The following is a 21,154-nucleotide window of genomic DNA, read 5'->3' on the forward strand; positions in this document are numbered from 1 at the left end:
TTATTTTCGTTTAAAAAATATTAAATCAAATATGCGAATATTGCCATAAAATTAAATAATTGAATAAAATTCAATGATTGAATAGTTTAACGCGTTTTAAGTGTTGACTTTAATACGTGTTTTATTAGAGTGTGGGACATAAAATGAGACACTTCTCCCATCTCGGATACATTTAAAGCGCTTAGGTGCTGGCATACAAATACACACACAAACAAACACACACACAAACACTTTCATACACAGTGCGGACTAATGAAGACTCAGCGCGTTGTCCGCCTAACAAAATCGATTGCAATTAATTCCGCTTCAATGAGTTGGCTAAATTGCTCGTTTGAGTATTGGCAACGGACTAGCAGCAGAAGGACCCGAAAGGGAACCCAGGGACAGCAGCTCCTTTGGCTTAGACTTTTTTTTAATACCCTCTACTCATAGGGTAGAAGGGTAATATAACTACTACTACTACATATGTAACAAAATATTAAAGTATTATCTCCATAAAGTATTCTTGATCAGCGTCAACAGCCGACACGATTAAGCCATGTCTGTCTGTCTGTCTGTCCGTCAGTATAAACACCTACATCTCAGAGACTATAAGAGATAGAGATATAATATTTTCGACAGCACTTGATAGGTTTGCATGCAGATCATGTTAGTTTCACTTTTTGCCATGCCCCATTCCACACGGGCAAATCGAAAATCTAATAATAAGCGTAATTTTGAAGCTACAGAATTGGTACATTTTAGTATTTTCCGATTTATTTTAAATGTTGTACTATATCAATATACCAAATATAGTCTTTAGTATTTTAGTATAATATATCAGTCTTATAATATTTATCCTATGGTATATTTTATTATTTTCTAGTTTATTTTAAATGTAGTACTTTATCAATGTACTAAATATAGTCTTCGGTATATTATAGTATTTTTCCGATATATTAATTTGGTATATTTTAACCACATTTATGCCCCACTGCTTGGCGTTTATTCAAAATGGGTAGCGGGTATCTCACAGTCGAGTACACTCGACTGTAGCTTAGTTTGTTTTTTCTGGGACTCTGTGTCCGAAGCTGTGCAGATGTGGGTTTTTATTATGTTTTTTTTTTTTGTGGTTGTGCTTGTCTTTATATCTGTATATCTGCACTATATCTCAATCAAAGGTGCGAGTCAAACGCGTGAGTTGCTCCGAGTCCGGCAAGCTGCAATTACAGCAGCGGCCTTGCAACAACAGCACACGCTCCACTGGCCACCCCTCACCATTCTTCTCTCTCCTCTTTTTATCACACTCCGACTTCTTCAAGCCAATAAATATTTAATAGGCAAGGCAATAGCGTCTAATGAGTCGTTGTCTGTAAATCAAAGCAGCTGCAATGATGTGAAAATTAGATACACAAACGTTCACACACACATTCGGAACCACAGTTGGCCACAAAAGTTAGCATACACCAAACGATTTGCAGCCGCATTTCACGAGCATTCAATTACCTGAATCCATGAATATGCTCCAACTGATGGTTATGCCGATTGACCCTATTATTAGTCAATTTCCTACATTTTCGGCAGCCTTCAACTACGCAAAACAACAGCAAACAACCAAAAAAAAAACAAATACCTGACAAGGACATGTCTGCTGTGTCCTTGTGTCAGACACCGAGCGAAGACTGTCAGGGAGGCAGCTGCAAATTAATAGTGTATGGACAAAAGCTATTACAGTCTCTTGTTTTCTTGTTGTTGTTGTCCCCAATCATTGTTCCCTTGTGCGTCCCGCTTGTGCCATTATCAATGAGCATTGGACGGAGAGAGTCCGGTGTCAAATGACTTGGCCATTAGGAGAACACATTGGCCACGCCTTTGCCTTTGCCGTTGCCTTCGTCTTTGCCTCGACTTTAGCTGCTTGTCTGTGTTGCAGTGCATAAAAATAGTTTCGCATTGGCAAATGTCCATGTCGATTTCATTTCAAATATTTATCAAATGACATCGAACCAAACCACACTCTTGCAACTGTACAACTGTTGCAACTTATGGCATATGTATGAGTCAAGCTAAGCAATTCTTGCTTTTTACATTTCTCATTTCCTTTGCCTTGCCCCCAATTTGTGCGACACACAAAACGTTGCTGCTCTCGTACTTAATTATTTAACTGTGAGTCTTTGCAGCCGTCTCCTAGAGTTTGGATTGCAAAGCAAGAACGACAAGCTGCCTTGTTTTGTCGATAAAAATGGCTGTCATAAATATTGTGTTCAATTTGTGGCTAAAATACTTGATTGCTTTTCTCCATGTATCCCCAAATTGATGTTGTTGCACTGCAAAACAGATGGTCAAATAGTTTGAAATATTGCTGAAATTTATTTATTTTACTTTGCTTGACATATTTGCTTATAACAGTTGGATATCTTTCAGATTAACTTTTATTTAAAACTTAAATTAAGTCTGAAACAGTAATTAAATTCTTGTTTTTTTTTTTAAATTAACGTATTTCATTGTAGCTAAAATCTAAAACTGAAAAGAAAAATTTGAAAGTAAATACTTCTTTTTATATTTAACTTATTTCATATTTAATGCGTCGATAGAAATTTGGTTCGTCTATTAGAGAATATAATTATAAAAAGCCTACTTCAAATTTAAATTTCAAGTAAACTTTTAAACCTTCAGCTTTTTAATAATTTATTTACTCAACTAAAACTAGCAAAAAGTTTGAAACTAAATTCGTTTTTCCATATTCAACTTTTTTCGCCGTTAATGTGTTGATGATTAAATATTTAGTTTGTCTAATAAATAATATACATAGTTGTTGAAGGTCTCAAATTCAAGGAAAGTATGCAAAGTTTTATTAAATATAAAATTTGAAATTCATGTGCTTAAACTTTTTATTTTATCAAAACAAAATCTTTCAATTTAAAGAAAGTTTCAAAGTAAATACAGTTTTATATTCAACTAAATACATCTTTATTTTGCCGTTGAGAATATTGCTGGTCTAAGGTGAAGCGTTTAATTAAATTTAAGGAAATTTTAGTCTAGTCTAGGTTGATTAATGAAATTACTTTGTTTTAAATATTTATTTATTTATTTATTTAGCTAAAGTTTACAATTTAAAGAAAACTTGGAAGTAAAACCTTTTTCATATTCAATATACTGCATCTTAACAGTGGTGATGAAAATACATAATTCTTGAAGGCCTCAAATTTAAGGAAAGTTGTCAAGTTAAATTGAATATTAAATTTAAAATGCACACTCGTAAACTAGATATTTACTTAGCTAAGTTCCTTAATACTTTGTTCACGTCAACTGGCTTAATATTTCATATGAAATTTTAGACAATTTAAGGAATTGAATATGAAATCTGAAATTCATGTGGTTAAACTGAATTATACTTAACTAAAATCTTTCAATTTAAAGAAAGGTTAAGAGTAAATACTTTATTCACATTTAACTTATTTGATACTTAATATAAAATTTAGGGGAAGTTGAATTGAATATGAAACTTAAAATTCATATCTATTAAATTTAAAGAAAAAATGAAAGTATAAACTTTATTCACGTTCAACATATTTCAAATTTAATGAAAGATGAATTGAATATGAAATCTGAAATCTGTTCTTAAACTATATTGTACTTAACTAAAATCTTTCAATTTAAAGACAGGTTAAGAGTTAATGCTTTGTTCATATTCAACTTATTTCATACCTAATATGAAATTTAAGGAAAGTTGAACTGTATATAAAATCTGAAATTCATGTGCTTAAACTACCATATTTATTTACTTGGCTAAATTCATTTCTGTGAGCATTAAGTGAAAGCACTAAAGCAGCAGTTGGTGCATAAAATTATAATAATATTATTGTGTTCTATTGCTGCATTGTCCAAACTTTAGATGGCGAGCAAGCTGCTAGATCCGACCACATCAACCGCAACTATTAACTACAGTACGTTGATTAAGCGCATACAAGAATATATATAAATGTTGTATATACTATATAGTTAAATACATAGATATAAGCACAACTTTGGTCATTAAACTGGGCTCGTTATGGGCAGCTGGTCTGCTGGCCAAGACTTTAAAGTAGGGCCATTAAATGAGGAGGATGAGGAGAGTGGGAGAGTTGTGTTGCTTTAAAGTTGTGCTCTGATAGCAGAAAGTTACACAGTCATAACTTTTGACCCCCTTGGGGCGAGTTGCATAATCGGAACGGAAGTGCGTAGCCCGCAGGATCGAGTTTTTCGGTTACGCCAAGTGATTTTGCTCTTTCTCTTTCTATAATAAAGTGAGTGGCGATGTAGTGTGTGAGTTTAAGGAGTCACCTCAAACCCGGGACAATAATAAAATATTGGCTGTGACGCGCTACGCATAAATAAATTAATGGTAATAAGTCAAAGGCCGCAACAGGCAGGCAAGCAGGCAGGCAAACAAGACGAAGACAGCCACATCGAGGCAGTCAGGCATTTAGAGGCCTAAGAGCTTGCACAGACGTGAAGCAGGTTCACTCTGTATGTGTGTGGCAAACGCAAAGAAGACTGACCCAAAAGCAAACAACAAAACCAAGAGAAAGAGAGCGAGAGGGGGGTGGTGGTAAAATGTTCGAAAAAAACGCAAATTCAGCAAATAAACAATGTAGCAGCATTTTAGGCGCTTGCAACTATGTGAAACGTGCAACGTGTGAGTGTGTGGCAACCATTTCGATTGCGAGGCATTAATAATAAATGCGTCGCAGCATATGTACTATATATATATATGGTACACCAATACACACACACACACGGACACCCACCGCTTAGTTGCTCATTTTTCTTATAAATATTTAAGCGAAATTCCAACGCCCGAAATTAGAGCAGTTGCTATTCATTTGCGCTCGCTGTCTGCAACTGTTGCCCGCTCTTGTTTCCCCTTCCTCCCCTTCTTCACCCTCTTCCCCTTCCACCCTACTTTCGCGTATGCTTTGCTCTCCCTCTTGCAATAAGCAAGTTTCTTTAGCTTTATGGCCTGCATTTGTATGCCAAGTAGGAAAAACTTGTCAGCTGCTCTGCAAGCTGAATGTTTTTCTTTTTGTTTCAAATACCCTGTGAGCAGCTTAATAGAGTTGTTTGTCTACTGCATTTAACATGAATTCTTCGCAGAGTATTTGACAGTCGTCGCCTGGCTTAAATACTTATTTATATTTTTATTATTTTTGTGGGTCTCGTGCGGGGTACGAAAATAGCAACAAGAGCCAGCACAAAAATTTCAGGCACAGCTGAGACGACGACGACGACGACGAGGACTGAAAGTGGAGCAGCAGAGTCCTCTTATTGTTGCTCCGGATGCCAGGCTACAGTTCCAGTTCGCTCTCATTGAAATAAAAGTTTATGCCACCCATCAGACCAGACGTGGCTACGACTAGGGACAGTTGCGAGGATGCCGGAAGGAGGGAATGCCAAGAGAGGGAGGACGACTGAGTTGATAAATACAAAATGAGCCGTTGGTTGGAGCTGGTGAAAGTTTTCGTTGCCATCGTCCGTCTCGTCGCCCCAAATTGATTTTCTTGCTTGTGCTTTTACTGTATTTTTTTGGCTGGGTTTTCGTTGCTTCATTTTCGACTGATTCGACCCTTAGATGATGCGTGAAAATGGAGCAATTTGATGTTTTAACTGTTGCTCGTTGCGATTACCGTTTTCCTGTAATCAGCCACGTGCCAAGTACGTTCAAGCAACGATTTTGAGCCATTTGCATGCCCCCCAAAGAACATGCAACAATTTCCATTGCTGTGATTTATGGCAACTGGGCGTATGTGTGATTTGTGATGTGTGCTTTGTGCTGAAGAGCTTGCTGATTGACTTAAATGGAATGCACAATTGTGTGACCTCTCTCGCACTTATTGCGTATACGTAATGTGTGTCCACAGCACACAGCTGGTCACTCGACAGGCACTGAATGCGCTCTGTTCGGTTATGAAGTTAATTTGCAGTTGAACCCGGAAAGGTGATAAACCTTTTTTCCTTTTCTCTTCTCCTTTTTTTAGAATTGTATTGTTCGTCGGGCTTTCAGTTCAGAGCTCGTTATGTCAGAAAAAGGGCACTTCTTGACCCTTGACAGCCTGTCACACACACACACACACGCGCGTTGTGTGTGTGGGAGGACTCAGGATTCAACTCATCCTTTTGCTATTCACATTTCAACGGGCTGGCATTCGTTTGATTGTGAGCAGACTTTTAATTTGAGACACCAAAATCCTCGAAATGCCTTTGACAATTTCACGTTGCTTACCTGAGGCTGAAGCCTCAATGTGAATGCTTACTTATGCACACGGAGAGCACAAAACAAAAAATGCAAATAAAAAGCTAAAAAACAGAAACGTAAAATAAAAAAGAGAAAAGACATTTTCAAGTATGTCTTTCATTTTGTGCTCATCGTCGTCGTCGTCGACGTCGTCGTCGTTGTCGTCTATTCATTGTTTTTGGGACGCCAAGCGGCTTTCAAACTGCTGCAAAAGTAAATAAACTTGCACAAGCAGCTCACGCAATTCATGCTCGACTACATTCAGGCCAGGACTCGTGACTTGGTCTAAATTCTACGAGATGGATGGCAGAGGAGAAGCGAAGTCGGCGGCATAAGCAGCGAGCGAGGTCTACAATAAAAAATGTCGCATAAATCAAAAAGTGCTGGCGGCCGCTTCTTGCGCTTTGTTTGACTGTAAAGCCTTTGCTCAATTCACACACACATACATATTGCGATATGTGTGTATACAAATGTATTTATATATGTTGTATATATGTGTGTGTACACGCACATGTTAACAGCCGTGCGCATTTCCGGTCGCTTGGCAAATTCGATTTCATGGCATTGTCACGTAAAATTTTTGCGCCGAATTTCATGTCAATGAATTTTGTCGCAGTCCAAACAACAACAACAACAACAACGAGAAGAGCAACAATAGAGACAACAGCAACAACAACATTTGCAATTTGAATTATATAACTCTGAAGTTTATGTCTGTTTGCCAGCCAACTCATTGTGGATTCAACCTTGTGGCAGCCACTTTTGAATCTCCCCAGGGAGAGGACAAGAAACGAGCGTCCTCTCACAGAGTCAACAATTTTGATTCTATTTGCGCATTATTAGGGACGCTCCTTCAGTGATTGGGATTCAATGGCATATTGTGAAAGGATTGTCAGCTTTTTGGTATTTAATTATTAAAGGATTTGCCGGGACACAACAGAACTGAACTGAATAATAGAAGGGACCAGGCAAACATATTAAATCTTGGGATGAATCTACGCTGTTATGATGTATGAAATTACACTCGAATGAGGTCCTTAAACCAACTGTGCTTAAAGTACTATTCAATATATCTTTACTCCTCTCTCACTCTCTCTTTTTTCGTGCAATTCCGATTGATATTCCCTTTCCTTTGGCTGGCAATTATATTGAAAGGCGCTTGGGGAGTCATGTCAACCTGAACCTAACGAGTAATTGCAAATATGATAAGCGGCTTTTAAATTAATGATGCGTGTTCTCGAAGCCCTCAAAATCCCAAACCCCAAGCACGCAACTGCCAGCAACCTCACACACATCACAAATCACATATTACAAATGATTTTTCAGTTTACCCAGCGATATGCAAACACACAACGAGCTACCAGAACGTCAAATGGACTGCGTGTGTGTGTGCTCCAATTATGGGTAAAACTTTTTCTTTTCGCTAACCCAAAACAACAACAAAAACAACAACAACAACTAACGATAACACAAACAAATACGTATGGGATCTGCTGATTAAAATTATTGATTACCCCAAAGCATTCAAAGTTTTCAGTACTTCACTTTCCATAACTCTCTGTTTTACTTTCTGCGACTTTTGCTTGCAATCCAGTTTATTGAGTTAACTTTTTGTTTTGCCAGCTGATTAGCTGCACTTGTGCAACTGCAATACATCAATAAATCAGATAATTGCCATCGCTGTTAATTAAATAAGTTGCGATAATATTGTAGTAGCACTTTGGTTAAAAATGTAACCACAATTTTGTTTATCACACTTAACTAACACAGAAATTCTATACTTAGTTGTTAAACACACATATGTGTGTAGACAGCAAAGTAACTAAATATAGAACCACTTTTAACTAGTAAAAAGGCTAGAGTAGAGTGTGCTCGACTGTTGTTTACGCGCTACCCGTATATTAATAAAAGCAAAACAGTGTTATATTATTCAGAAAGTAGAATAAACCCATATATCGATAAAATACTTAAATATACCGAAGACTGTACTCGGTATATTAATATACTATTACATTTTAAATATACCATAGAGTAAAGAATATACAGTGTGGTAGTATTTTTAAAATGTATTAAATTAATATACCGAAAAAATAGTTAAATATTCCAAAGATTCTGTTTGATATATCGATATACTATTATTACTGTACAAAATATTCCATATTTATTAAGTTAATGTACCGAAAATAAAAGCAAAACAGTATGGCAGCATTTTTAAAATATATTAAATTAATATACCGAAAAAACAGTTAAATATACCAAAGACTATGTTTGGTATATCGATATACTATTATTACTGTACAAAATATCCCATATTTATTAAATTAATATACCGAAAACTAAATTTGGTATATCGACACTATTACTAGTACATTAAAAATATACTATACAGTACAAAAAATACCAGATTGTTAAGAACCGACTACAGCAGCCTTTTTTGTCAGACAATGTTAAGTTCCACAAATATTACCTTATTCTAACGTACATATCCTCTAGTGGGTACAAGAATAGCACAACTTAAAGCATTTTCACTAAAAATAAACGACTTAACATAACATCCCATTTTAAACTTTTATTGCACTAGGAGATAACTAAATTATGTAAATGATTTATTATATGATTAACGAAAAAGATAAAAATAAGAAACGTTTCTATTTATAGTTTCGCCACTGTGTGTTATGCATAAATCTGAACGCTTATCTAATCGCATCGATGACACCAGTTGGCCTTGTTCTAATAAAAATGATTTAGTCAAATATATACGAAAGATAATACATAACAAAAAGTGTGCTGACTCACAGTGATTTTAAATACAAATTAGTAAATTGCATTCATGTTTAGTTATAATGAGTAGTAAAAAAAACTTGACTCATCCTTAGACTTTATAGCAAAAAAATTAATCAAGTTTGCGCTTAAATTTAATGTGCTAGATTTTGCAGCAACATGGCTAATACAATAAAAAACTAAATTACCAACATAAACACACAGAGGCAACAAATTGGATATTTCTTCTGAGAATTATTTCGAAAATAAAGCAATTTTTATGTATTTTTAGCAGCATTGGATCAGAGTGTATTAATTTCTATATACTCGCTTCAAGAGGAAGAAGCTCTGCAATTACGCTAAAGCAAAAGTCAGCTGGCCAAATTGTTTACCAAGTCATAAAATAATTTTGTGGCAGCCACACACATACACACATACACTCACAGCTTCACTTTGGCTCGCTTCGAGTGCAGACAAAGTTCAAGTTATTTCGCTTGCCTCATGTGGCACACAGAAGAAGACACAGCGTCGCCAGGCAGCCAGCCAGCCAGCCAACCAAAAGGCAGTAAAGAAATTTGCACTTTTCATTAGTCGAATTAAGCGGCGCAAAAACTTTGCATGCGCCTGGCAAATCAAATTTCAATTTAAACAGTTTGTCTCGAAGTCTCGCTTCCCTGAATCTCAATAAAAATGCCAAAAACACCCAAAAAAACACCCAAGGAAATAAAAGCGGCAAACTTTTAGAGAAAGCAGAACGCACTTAAGTGGGTAACTTGAACATACACGAAAATGGAAAATGGTAAATTGTCCAAATGAAAATGGTATAGAAAAACTTGCTGCTCGTTTTGTAAACTGTTCTTTCGTCCTCTTTCTCCTTCTCTTTCTCTGTTTCTGTGTCTGTGTGTCTGTGATTCATGATGCCAGCAAAATCAAAGGCAGATTTGTTTCAGAGAGTGCAAGAGGCGAGTGTATATCTCTGTTTGCATGCAATTTATGCAGTGCTTTGCATGTTAAGCTGCAGCAGCTGCCACTTGCAGCATCAGCTTTAGTTCCATTTGTGAAGTTGTGCAATGCTGCATGCCCCAAAACTGGCTTATTGCGGCCTTTAATGTCTTTGCCTTGCCACATTTTGTTGCATTTAAATTAGTTTTGCCATACGCTTGTGTGCCATCTTTCAAGGCTTTGGCGTTGGCTTTGGTTTCGTGTGGCGCATGCCTCACGCAAAGTGCCAACATTCATTAAATGCCCATAAACAAGTGCCGCAGATTGTGCCCCAAATTACAACAGCAGCAGCTGCAACAACAACAACAACAACAGCGTACAACGAACAGCGCCGATAACTAAGTACATGTTATGGGTTGTTCGCTACAAACGCGACGCCTGAAAGCATGCAACAGTTTATTTATGGGCTTCGTAAATAAAGACGCCGCAGCAAAAAAAAGTAGAAGAAGAAGAAGCAGGTTGGCAGGCAGCAGCAGCTGAAGAAGAAGAAGAGCATGAAGATGATGAAAATGAAAATGGAATGGAATGGGATTCAAAGAAGAAGAGAAGAGAAAAAACAGAGGGCGCCCGCTTCTCAGAAAAAGCGATAAAATTGGCACAGCACGCAATTTCGAATAGTGCGGAAAATAAACTGTGCTCGGGATTTTCTTTCTTTTCTTTTTATTTATTTATTTTTTTTTTTGTTACTTCCCGTTGAGTTGTGGTCTCTTTCTCTTTGCGGTTTGATTTTCTTTTAATTTCCACAAACAAATACCAGGATATGGAACTAAAAGCTGCTAGTCGGCAGCTGGCTAAGTACTTTAGTTAATGTCCGGGCCCAAAAAATAATTGCTTAAGTGGGCAGAAGACTTGACTTTAAATTTCATTGTCAATTCTGAGTATTCCACATTAAATATTAAGATATTAAGTGGAGGGGGCTCTAAGCTAATTATTTCTCAAATATATCTATTTTTAATACTATTTTCATTTGTGTAATTGAAATTTATTGAATGAAATATGAAATTCGGAACGGAAAATGTTAATAATATATTGTTGTTTAAACTAGGAACTACGTATATAACCAATTTCTGTGTGAAAATAAGCTGCGGACTCTTTTTAAGCAAATATACTATAGTCAATGGTATTCACATAGCTCTTAAATTAAATAAAGAACTAAAGGTTAATGGACATTTCATATTAGATTTTGTATTATTCTCATATTTAAAATTGAGAAAATGAATTAAGAAAGTCTAAGCTGAATAAGTAGGTATAACATCTTTAGTAATCAAATGTCTGATAAAGAAATGTCTCTATGAAAAAAAACATTGAAGCACAATAAGCTGCGAACATTTCCTTAAGTAAATAAGCTAAAGTTGAAGTTTTTCACATAACTTTAAAATTAATTTTCAATTTTAACGTTGGGCAACATTAATGCACAGTAAACTACAGCTACTTTTCATTTAACCAAAATAAACTCTAGTTGATGTTTTTCACATAATTTTCAAATTAATTTTCGATTGTAATCTTGAGTAGAGTTTAATTGTGTTTTCAAAATTGATATTATTAATACTATTTTCTTACGTGATATTGAAATTTAATAAATTATTAATATTGGACAGCAAAGTCTAAGCCTAAAAACTCGATATTACAGACAGGCAGATGGTTTCTTCAATAACTGCCTGTCTATCAGAATTATGTTTGAAAACTTTGTGAAACATTGAAACACAAGGTAAAGCTACTTTTAATTTAAGCAAAGTAAACTATAATTGATGTTTTCAATATAAATTTTAAACTTAATTATCAAATTAAATTTTGAGTAGACTCTAAATGAATTATGTTTTCAAAATGTATATTATTGATACTATGTTCTTTCGTGTTATTGAAGTTAAATAAATGATAATTAGGAGACAGCTGGAAATCACAAAACCAACGCTGAAAAACTGGATATTAAAACCAGGCAAAAGGCTGCATTAGCAATAGTCAACATGAAGCACAATAAATTACAGTTACATTTAATTTAATCAAAATAAATTATAGTATGTGCTGTTCACATACCTTTAAAATGAATTTTCAATTGTAATCTTGAGTAGACTTTTATTAAATTATATTTTCAAAGTTGATATTATTAATCCTATATGCTTTCGTTAAGTAAATGATTATTATGAAACAGACGGAAACCACAGAGGCAAAGCTGAAAAACTCGATACAAAGCCAAGCAAAAGGTTGCTTCAACAACTGTCTGTTTAACAGATTTATGTATGAAAAGTTTTCGAACAACATTGAAGCACATTAAGCTGCAGACTTTAGCTTTAAGCAAAATAAGCTATAGTTGATGTTTTTCGCATAAAATCGTGTTTTATTAATGCGAGCAAAGTTTTGCATTCAATGCTGTTAATAAATCTATTCAGAAAGTGTGTGTTGAAAAACTTGCAGCAGCAAGTTCTTTATGCTGCAGATAAAACTTTGTGTGCTCATGATATACTGCTCCATACGTATATAGTATTTTATATGTGTGTGTATCTGTATACTTTGGTCTCATTGTAAATAGTTGAAACTGTTTTGGTTCTTGTTGTTCACTTTTGTTCGCGCAGTTGTCTTGGCATCGCGAGCATTTGATATTTAATTAAAATTGTGGCGCACCAACGAAGTAAACTAATTTCCCAGACTTGTGCAGTATCTACATTATTGTGAATACTCTGAATGTGTGTATGTGTGTATTCAATGTTATTCATTACGCAGTGCAGGGTGAAGAGCTGAGTGAGAGAAGAGGGGAGGATAGCAACGTCATTGTCTTCGCAAATGAAAATAATGAAAACGTTGTGCAAATATTTAAAATCACACGAATGCCGCATTTGTGTGTGCTTTTATTTCCACGCTGCAGATAAGAGCAGTTACACACACACACGCACACTCAACACACACACGTAAGCAAACAATGCGACTGATAAAAAAAAAGAGAGAAACGCGGCCATTAAGCGTGGCTAAAATAATGGCTAATTTGCAATTGCTTTACGTTAAGCAGATGCACAGCGCAAAAAAAAACACAATCCGAGATGTGAGGCGTTGGCTCTTGGCAACTGCCACGCCCCCACTCCCAACCCCCCCATCCTGTGGTTTGCATGCTGTGCAGACAGGCGTGGCAATTAAAGCGCGTGACGAAAACATTTTCAGCTACCTCCCCCCGTTCTCTTCTCCTCCTCCACCTCCTCCTCCACTGATGTTGCCACTCAATTCGTGCGCAGCGAATTCTGCGGCCATTTGTTGGCGCTGTTTACACAAGCTGTCAGCATTTGTTATTAATTTTTATTCCATCAAGTTTTAGCTGCTACTTTAGATGCCCCCTTTTCATACCAGTGCCACGCCCACTTCGATGCCGCCCTTTCGTCCTCTTCCTCTTAATCATTTCATCTTTTTTTTTGTTTTGGATTTTGGTTTCCGTTTTTCTCTGCTTTTGTTTTCGCTGCCATAATTCATTTTGAAAAACGTGAAAAATTTTGCACTCTGCTTCAGTGTAAGATTGAGTGTGTGCGTGTGTGTGTGTAGTGTGTGTGCGTGTGTGTAGTGTGTGGCATTGTTATGAGTTGTGGCAGCGGGTTACGTGCAGCGTCACCAGCTTCGTTGTCTAATGGCAGCGTTGCCTTTTATTAAGTGGTTCGAGGGTTGATTTATAGCACTTTACAGCACTCTGCTTATCCCAACTAAACTGGTTCCCTCCCCCCTCCCCCCTCTACCTCCCTTTAAAGGACACTCGCACTCACTCACGTGCACCTTGCTGTATAAAATTTAAGCGCCCACTTTGCATTTAAAGTGTGTCTGCTTGTGTGTATGTGTGTGTGTGTGAGCAGATAAATGCTTTCGCTCGCATTACTCATACGCCATGTGAGCCGCAGACAGAGCCACAAACATTGCGTAAAAAGCCAGCGGTTGAGCGACAAGCATATGTATGTATATAGAGGGCACACTTTACTTAATTGGCGCACCCGAAAACAATTTGATTACTCTGAGAGCGAGCGAGAAAGAGAGAGAGAGAGAGGGAGATAAATGTGCAATATACAAGAGTTATGAGTTTTAATCGCCTGAAAAGGAAACCGAAATATAAATTTAAACATCAAATGCTTAAATTAAGAACAACCCCAGCTTAATTTCTCCGTTTTCGAAATGTTGCTTTTTCATCTCAATCATAAAGATGGGACTATGCAAACATTTTGCTTGCGGTGAAATGCCTTTTGACATGCTGAAGATGAAGCTGCAACCTAAGAAAATTCCACTCGAAAGAAAGCGCACATATTTTCACTCGACATATTTTTATACACAAGATAAACATCTATTCCGTTTTTTTGCTATGTTTGTGCTAAAAATATGCGAAGCAACGTTGATACTTTGAGATCAAAGTTAAATTTTGGGGATTGACAACATTCTTTGGGGTTGCACTTTAAATACTGTTTTCGCTTAAAGTAATTGCCACAATTTTGATTAATCATTGCTAAAATTATCTTAACTATTTGGAATTTTAGCATAAGTAAATATATATATATGTATTTTTCTGCGTTTTGCTGCTGATTAATAAACACATCATCGTTGTTTTTGGTGCAAAGCGTTTTCCACTTCAATTGCGAGTATTTTTAAATATTCATTTCCCTCGCGACTGTTTACATTTTGTGTAGTGTGTGAGAGAGTATTGCAAAACGATTCAAAACGAACAAAAATATTGAACAAGAAGATGCGAATGCAATTTAATTACGAGTATTGCTGCTGCTGTTGAAATGAAGAGCGCGGGGGCAAAACGAAATTGACTTGTAGACAACTTCAAGGCCACAATTCAATTTCATTTATGAAATTCTTCAATCGCTGTCTTGGGGGAAACCATTGCAAAACATTTGCTCGAATTATTCTTCGTTGTCTTTTGGAAATGAGTCAGCTGATCTGTTTGCTGCCTTCTGGCTGCTGCCCAGCTGCAGCTGAATGGGAATGCTCATAAAAATTTAATAGTTTCAATGAATATAAAATTTCGAGCATAAAAAAATCGAGCGAGCGAGCGAACGACATGAATTGCTCAAAAATTGAATGAGTATGAGCATTAAGATTCGACAGACGGGACAAGCAACAGTAGCAGCAAGAACAATAAAAACAACAATGGCTGCAACAACAGCAACAACAACAAAAGACGACAACGACAGCAGCAATAATAACAAAAGCTCGCACTTTGCATTTATTTGCTTTTGACTGCTTGCAAGACTCATACGAATCTCTTTCTGTGTGTGTGTGAGTGTGTGCGTGTGTGTGTGTGTGGGTGTGTTTGTCTGTGTTTGCATGTGTGCGAGCATTGAAAATCGCGCCAGCAAATATAAACAAGCGTTCAATGTTTATAGAGCTCAGAGACAGCGGCCGCTAAAACAGCAGCAAACGTACAAAAATTACGCATACGCCGTGGCTGCACACAAATTTTGCAAACATCCAAAGAGTATTCTGAGATACCCTGTATTTATAACGAAAAGATCGAATATTATGCACTCTGTTCATAGTGTAGAAAAGTATTATAACTTTGTTCTTTGTTCAGACAGAAGCAGGAATCTCCGAGCTCATAAGGCATATATATTCTTGATCAGCATTAACAGCCGAGATGATATAGGCATGTCTGTCTGTTTGTCCGCTTGAAACACTGAATCTCGGAGAATATAGGTAAAAAGAACTATATTTTTTTAGGCAGCACTTGTTTTGTTTTTTTTTTTTTTGTATTTAAGAAATAATTCTACATGACTGCAAAAAACTGGATTTTGTTGCTCTGGTTAAGAATCTAGTATATTTTGTAATCTATGGTATATTTTCAATGTAATGGTATATTGAATACCAAATTTTTTTAATAGAACTTATTTAAAAAATAATAATTTTAGTGGAAGTTATTTAAGAAATAATTTTATATGATAAAAAAACGGCTGCTACAGCCGGATCTTTGCTTTGGTATTTTTTATACTTTATGGTATAATGTAATAGTAGTATCGTATAGTATAGTAGTAAATTTGTAATCTATGGTATATTTTCAATGTAAAGGTATATTAAAATACCAAATATTTTTAGTAGTAACTTATTTAGAAAGTAATAATTTTAGTGGAAGTTATTTAAGGAATAATATTATATGATAAAAATCGGCTGCTACAGTCGGATCTTTGCTTTGGTATATTTTATACTTTATGGTATATTTGGAATGTAGTAGTAGTGGCGTATAGTATAGTAGTATATAGTATAGTATAGTATAGTATAGTATAGCATAGTATAGTATAGTATAGTATAGTATAGTATAGTATAGTATAGTATAGTATAGTATAGTATAATATATAGTATAGTATAGTATAGTATAGTATAGTATAGTATAGTATAGTATAGTATAGTATAGTATAGTATAGTATAGTATAGTATAGTATAGTATAGTATAGTATAGTATAGTATAGTATAGTATAGTATAGTATAGTATAGTATAGTATAGTATAGTATAGTATAGTATAGTATAGTATAGTATAGTATAGTATAGTATAGTATAGTATAGTATAGTATAGTATAGTATAGTATAGTATAGTATAGTATAGTATAGTATAGTATAGTATAGTATAGTATAGTATAGTATAGTATAGTATAGTATAGTATAGTATAGTATAGTATAGTATAGTATAGTATAGTATAGTATAGTGTAGTATAGTATATTCATATACCAAATATAGCTTGCAGTATATTTTACTATTTTTTCAGTACATTTAGATACATTTTAATAAGAAAACCCCACTTTTTTGCACTTATTTTAAATAGGTAACTCTAGCTTTCTTGTCACATGAATTTTTATTGTTGTTTTTTAACAAACAATTGATAGCGCATGCAGAAATGCGAATATTGTCAATACAAATTGTTTTCGTATGCAGATAAAATGTATTTGTCAAATATGTATTTCATGGCTGCTATTTATTTATTTAGCTTGTTGTTTATAGCTCACATATTAAACAAAATAAATGTATAATTAGCTTTCAATCCAATTTTGTGTGCTGGGTCACCAGTTGCCCTGCGGCATTCTTGATAAATACGTTTTTAATCAAAACTTGCCACGTCTCGTCTGCAAGCAAGGGGAAGATTCAAGATGGTAAATGGAGAATGGAGAAGGAGAGAGGGGAAAGGGAAAAGGGAAGGGGAAATGTTGGTTAGACGTGGTTTGGCGTTGGGCCGTGTAAGTCCCTTAATTAACCGGCGATTAATTATTTGCCAATTTACCCTCATCAACTGCTTTACCAGAGTTCCAATTAGAAGCGTCGCCGCATGTGCCACGCCCACCCGCCTACGCTCACATACGCTGTGATACCCTGCTGTGCATATGCATAACCTAGAGAGAGTATCATTGTGTCTCATTTATTAATTGGGCGTGGGGGAAACACGAAACTTATTTCCATGCCACACACAACCACGCACACAAAAATGTTGCTGGTGGCAAGTAAAATTTTCGGAGGGGCACTGTTTGGCCATTGTTTGTGGCACGTTTGCTCAAGTTAAAGTTACCGAAACGAACTTCTAATTAACTGAAAGCCAAAATGGCCAAAAAAAAAGCAAACTTGTTACGACTAATCTCTGGCAATAGACGTGGCTAAGCACACGAAGAAAAATGAAATGAAATTCAACCGAATTTCCAGTTAATCATATGCCACCTTTTACCTGCCAGCTGCGTGTGTCATAAACATTTTTAATGGCCCATTTTTTAGCATGCCGAAGAGAACAACAGGCAAGAAAAAAGGATGCGGCACATTGTTTATGGCCAAGACAGAAAAGACATCAAGTCTGAAAGCGCGCAATTTACATTCTATTTCGCATTCACCCTGTCACGCTGCTGCTGATGATGGCCATTCAATTAAGTTAATACACAGCTCTGCGTAGGCTGTGCACAGCATGTGGGCGTGGCAATTATTGGCCTCATTTCCATGTGGCAGCAACTAAAACTAATTACGTCGAGCCATCCAGGCTGAGTGATTAAAAATAAACACGCTCTCAATGCCTTTGTCAGCCTCGTTGCTTTTATTGATCTTGGCATACTAAACGGATGCGTTGGTCAAAGCTGGTCACACTCACACAACGAAAGAGAGAGAGATAGAAAGAGAGAGAGAGTTGAGTGTACTTACTCTATTTTCACTTTTTGATTATCCTTTGACTTTGTTGCTTTGGCTTTGGCTTTTGGATTCTGGTTCTGATTTTATACACGATTATCTCATAATTAAATTGGATTTTTCACTTGTTCTTTGTTCTGCACTTTAATTACATGAGTTGCCGTTTTTCCAAAGCGAACGAATTTCTTCTCTACAATTTTATAAACAAGATTTCCGCTTATTGTGTTGTCGGTTTTTGCACACACACAGTAAACACGAACGATGTGGTTATGATTCTGGGGGCAGCGGACAAAAGTAAGGAAGGTCTAACAAAGTGGACGTCTCTCATTTACATTTTGTGCATATTTTAATTGCTCGCAGGCAGAATATTCGACGGCAGCTGGAGTGGAAGTGGAAAAGCGGGAAAAACTCTGAGAAGAACCGAGCTGGGCAGAACAATGGTCTCTGCCTCTGCCTCGAGGCTGAAGCTAAAACCCAGAACTATGGAAAATGTTGTGGTCAATGCACTTGGCATCATCCACTTTCCCTTCTATTTCTTCTTTTTTTTGTTTTTCTGGTTTTATTATTTTTGTACTCGGCTCGGCTGAGGGTTGTGTAGAGGTCCATTTTTAATTGAAAATTAGAGCGAAACCTGCGCAAGTTTGTCCTTCGGCTGCTGCTTGCACAATTTGCCTTCATTTCAGATCTGTATTGTTGTTGTTGTTGTTGCTGCTGTTTCCGTCTCTTTTGTTGTTTATTAAACTTCAATTGAAGAAGTTTTTCAATTAAAACAGCGTCGAGTGCACTACATAGGATTTTGTTTTTTTTTTTTTCGCAACTTATTAAGGGTTCTACGCGAAAACTTTTGTTTGACCAATTGGCAGTGATTGCAGATTGGAGGCAGCGAAAGAGGGGGATAGGGGAAGAGGAAGGCAACTCGAGAGCCAACAGTTAATTGGTTTTTTGTGCCGATAACACAAGGTGCAAATGTATGGCACATATTACGGGTATAAAATGAATATTGCGACGCATTGTTGACATTTTAATATCAATCTCCATCAGCGGTGAATGCGAATGCGAATGCGTATTCGAATGTCGATATGGATATGTGTTGTTGGCCAAAGGGAGACAGTGATAAATGCAAACGAATTCAGGCTTCTGCTGCTGCAATTTTGCAATCCATTAAAATATGTGGCACAGATAGAGAGAGAGAGAGAGAGTAAATAAAGGGAAGCGAAAAGCGAAAGTGAACAAGAAAAGCGCACATACAAATTAAGCACATTACGATCTAATGGATGGCACCTGCCAGTGTCCTGGGGATGGGGGAATTGAGGCGTACAGGGATAATCAGAGGTTGACAGCGCCATCGAACCGAGAACACAACACAATCCCAAACATAAACAGTTGAAGATGAAACACCCACACACACACACACGCACACGGGCATGTGAGTACCAATGTTTGTTTGTTTGTGTGTGTGTGTGTGTGTGTGTGTGTGTGTGTGTGTGTGTGTGTGTGTGTGTGTGTGTGTGTGTGGGACCCAGATGGGAGTGGAGGTGGGGTGACTTCACTTATTTACACTTCACTCTGTCGGCCAATGGGGCGGCTGCTCACTTCGCGCACGTTTCGCATTCAGCACAATTAGAATGATTTTATGTTTTATTTTCCACTTTCTTTTGTGGCCTTTGCCGCTTTTGCGTACGCCAAACCGAACGCTTTGAACCACCACGAGGAACTGAAATGGCAAACGAGAAACGCCTGGCAGGCAGCAACTCGGCAAACTCAGAAAAGCTCCAGCGAACGCTATGGAATGGAAACGAAACACTGCGACTCTTTGCTAAGGCGGAAGACAATGAGCAAGTGTGACTGCGTGAAAGGGAAAGAAAGTGTGTTTAGCATGTTGTCGGCGTGCTGTGGGCGTGAGGGGGAAGGCAAGGGCGGCACTCAGCGCTACTATGTTGCGACAGGGACACTTGTAGCGCGGCACAGCGAATGTTGCGAGGCACGGCTAAAAACCAAAATGTTGCAGCAGCTATTAAAACTGTTGCGCGCGTGCCAACGAAAAACTTTACCTATTTACCTATTTCTCGGGTGTAAACAAAATGTCGGTTTCACTTCTGTGCACTATTGTTGTTGTTGTTGCCTGCCTGCTTGCTAGTTTTATGAACTGCCAAAATATCAAGTGCAGGCAATTAATATCAAAACGAAATTCAACGTGTGGGCGGGCAATTGTGTTTGTTGTTGCTTGCGGTGTTTAGCATTGCTAAGTAAACACTTTTATTTAGCCATCTGTTCGCTGATAAGATAAACAACGCAAGCTAGCGATCCGCTGGCTTTAGAAACATTTGCTCTGCTTCTTCTTGTTGTTGTTCTTGTTGCTGCAGCCGTTTCGCCTGCAATGTGTGTCAATCCCGGGCAGCATCGACGAGCAAAGCCAGGATGAGCGAACGAGAGAGAAGAGAATAAGCACAGTTGTGTGCGAGAGAGCTTTCATACTCTGCTGCTGCTTCTGCTGCTGCTGGCAGCGTATTATTCCGTTTCGTTTCCATTCCGTTGCGTTGCGCTGCGTTTGCAATTGGCGCGCATTTAAAATGCATGGCATGGCCCCTTTAATAATTTGATGTGCATTAAATTAAGCATCAAATACTCATTACCTTAATTATTTATTGCCATCAACATGGTCTGCCGTTGCTTAGCCTTGGCTGATGACAGAGTAAACATTTGGTTGCAAGTCAAAATGGCAGAGTAAATGAATAATATGGGTTAAGAAATTCACATAATGTTTTGTTTGTGTACACATTATACATATACTATATATATATATATATATATATATGTATGTGTTTTCTTTTTTTGTTGTTTTGTTTGGTCTGGTCTCTTATGACATTTGCACGACAAAACAACCCTTTCAGGCTGTAAACATTTGTTTAGTCCTGTATCATACACACACACACACACACACACTGACATGAGATGCGAGAGAAGGATACGTACACATGTAAGTCTTGCAAACAAGGATTTAATGCTCTTTTGTGCCGTTGTCGCAAATTAG

At 36.8% G+C, this 21,154-nt stretch overlaps 1 protein-coding gene across 7 annotated transcripts in view; it reads right to left on the minus strand.

Moving 5' to 3' along the window:
* Positions 1-19,819, minus strand: part of LOC117567959 (protein qui-1) — a 48,788-nt gene extending 28,969 nt beyond the window's left edge. For all 7 annotated transcript variants that reach the window (XR_004572099.2, XR_007954793.1, XR_004572098.2 and 4 more), the window contains exons 1-2: positions 19,682-19,819; positions 18,139-18,313 (exon numbers count right to left, since the gene is read on the minus strand). The gene's annotated coding sequence lies outside the window, so the exon portion shown is untranslated. The remainder of the gene's footprint in view (positions 1-18,138; positions 18,314-19,681) is intronic.
* Positions 19,820-21,154: the final 1,335 nt, after the last annotated feature.

This window comes from Drosophila albomicans, chromosome 3, assembly GCF_009650485.2.
Source record: "Drosophila albomicans strain 15112-1751.03 chromosome 3, ASM965048v2, whole genome shotgun sequence".
In the NCBI taxonomy this organism is placed as follows: Eukaryota; Metazoa; Arthropoda; class Insecta; order Diptera; family Drosophilidae; genus Drosophila; species Drosophila albomicans.